The sequence below is a fragment of the Synchiropus splendidus genome, chromosome 1 (assembly GCF_027744825.2).
Source record: "Synchiropus splendidus isolate RoL2022-P1 chromosome 1, RoL_Sspl_1.0, whole genome shotgun sequence".
Lineage (NCBI taxonomy): Eukaryota > Metazoa > Chordata > Actinopteri > Syngnathiformes > Callionymidae > Synchiropus > Synchiropus splendidus.
In genome coordinates, this window is record NC_071334.1 from 65,574,729 (window position 1) to 65,577,621 (window position 2,893).

Here is a 2,893-nt window from a genome sequence, read left to right on the forward strand (position 1 = left end):
TATACGTCATCATCATGATGGGGTTCACTCATGCCACTTAACCTGAGATATCTGTTCTTCATGGGATTCAAGGTTTAGGAATTGGATGGGCAGGAATCCGTATTATCTTTTTAATCATAAAACTGTGGAGATATCAAACATGAGTTTCATCTCATGCACCTAATGCTGGTAGCTGTTCACCAAGGAGAGAACTTCAAACGCCGTGATTTCAAACACCTGGACCAAGTGTCCCGGCGCCTGTTTTCCCTGCACACCTGATTAGGATGTCTTCCAGACACCCTCCCTCAGGTGCTGTTCTTTGAACTCTTGACTTGGTAAAGACCCCTCAGCCAGTCCAATATATATGGTGGAATTAAATATGATGTATGTTTTTGGGGACGCCTGCGGATCCCCCAGGAGTCCATACTGAAGCCTGAGAATGAAAGACTGTTGGTGCTGAAGACTGATAAAACGGCACACCTGTTGCAAAGTTCGGCTGAAAAAGTTCAAGGTCTGGGGGGTTTTGGGGAGCGCTCATGCGCTCATGACAAGATTTACCTTGTCTTGTTTTAGTTTATCAGTTTTAAACACACAACTAGTTGGCATTTTGAATGAGAACGCCATCACAGTTATTTAATATACCAACAAATATAAGTTGAAGCCAAATTCCGATGCTTAGCTCGCTTTTGTCTTTCCATGTTGTGCACACAAAGTATGCGTGAGAGGTAAAGGTCATTACCCTTCTTGGTTGCAGCTGACGAAACAACAAAGAAATCCTCACATCATACCATAAAATATTGCTTGCTTTTCCTTGTGTGAAGACTCAATAGATTCCATTCTAAAATTAGCACCTTTGTTGAGTGTTCCGCTTCAACAGCTCCTTTCAAGTGTGTGTCCTTTTGTACCACAAACAACTACTGTGTATATTTACATTACGAACGTTAACAATTGCTCATTGAATGTGTAGATGCTGCATCGCATCTTTTTCATTGCAGCATGTGGTGTTCAGAATGTGCACGGAATGAGAGGCGATGTGTGTTCACAGACACACGTTTAGCTTCAAGCAGAATAACTAAAATACTAAACTAATAAACTCAATCGCTACTAATAGAATTTGGAGGGGGTTGAACTGCAAAACAAATGGGAAAAAAAAGTTATTTGTGGCTACGTTTTACAGGGGCCATATACATAAATAGAGACAAATACATGGACTAAAACGGAATTTCATGTTTCCCGAATTTTCCTGTCAACGGTGAACTATTCATTCTTTCTGAACATCTTTGAGATGAAACCCAAGACTGCACTGTGCAACAGAGAATGTTGCTGATGGTACAGAACATCTCTTCAGTTCACACAGTGAACAAGCAAGTCAGATTTTTTTTTGTTCAGCCGGATGAAACCTTGAACGAAGTCTCTTCTGAGGCGTAAAAAGAATTGATTAGTGCAGTTCTCCTCTGCAGTCAGCACATTGAAGTGTTCCTACATTTATGGACTGCACAGAAGGGCACAAACATATCTCCCCCTGAACAAGTTAAAGAGGTATTAAAAATATATAAATCAATCAATAAATAAATAAGTTACACCTAGTCTTGAGTTGGGTTTTTTTTTAAACATTAATATGGTCTGAGTATTTGCTGGCAGGATATTTATTTTTTTCATTTATCAATGTATTTAGTATTCTCACTGAATATTTGGATTTTTCTAGGGTGGCACTCTTCCACTGTGTGTGTGTACAGAGTGAAAACGCATCAGATTGGCCCTTCAGCCCCATAAAAAAACCCTGTCACCAAGCAAACACATGCCTTAACCTCAATGTGCCCATCGTGGAGTATTTTGTCTCTGTGCACACAACAACATCTCAGGCGAGTGAGGAGTCAACAGATTGGCGGGCGGACTGCACTGGAGGTTGTGTTGGCTCATCATTAATGGCAGAAAGTACAGTGTAAACGGACAGACCAGTAGAGGCCTTGGGGAACTGTGCACGAGCCGAAGCCCTCTAGTCTCTCGGCTTACACTTTCAAACTTGTCTGCAAAGCTTTAGACCTGAATGTATGTCCAAAATGACAAGAAAGCTCTAGAATACATTTTCTCAGGGGATAGGTGACACAACCATTTTATGCTTCTGGGCAAGATAAACAGTATATATATATATAAACTCAACAATGAGAGGCAGAACTCCAAAGTGCCCATGAACATGTCTTCTGTGTTCAAACAACCACAACCTTAAGGTTTGGGTTAGTTTGAGGTTAATGCAATCGTCCATCCAACTGACTCTCTGAAAAAGTATTTGGTAAGACCATGATGTGAAGCACTGACATTTGCTGACTTGCCAGCATTAGCAGCTTTTCCCGACCCACTGAGAGCGCCACTCTTGCTCTGTTCGGGGCGCTTTATTTATAGCCTGCCACACTTTCTGCATGTCCTTTTTATCAAGAGTGCAGTCTGAAAACTGAAGGAACATATCTGAGGTTGCTCTGGACACTGAAGATTTGATCAACTGAAACCTTTTTCTCTTCTTGCTGTCACTGAGAATCTTTTTGAAATGGGATTCTAAGCACTTCTGAGAACAAGACGCTGCCTTGAATGACAAGAAGATCTCTACGCAAGAATTATGAGAAGGAAGGGTGAAAGAGTTTTACCATATTAAAAAATGTCCTGTGGCATCTTCAGATGGCAGGGTTCTCCGAGACAGAGTTGGTGAAACAGGGTTTGATGTCCTGTTGTGGGCTGGAGCTGGGACAGGGATGAGGCGAGTCTGGGACAGAGCGTGACTTGGTTTATGACTTTGTCACAGCCAAACTGCACAGAAGCGCACATTCAGAGCTGGACACGCACCGGGCACCTCTTCACTTCTGGAGAGACGTCACTCACTCGGCAACCCCTCCCACATGCAGCGGCCACACACATAGAGGAA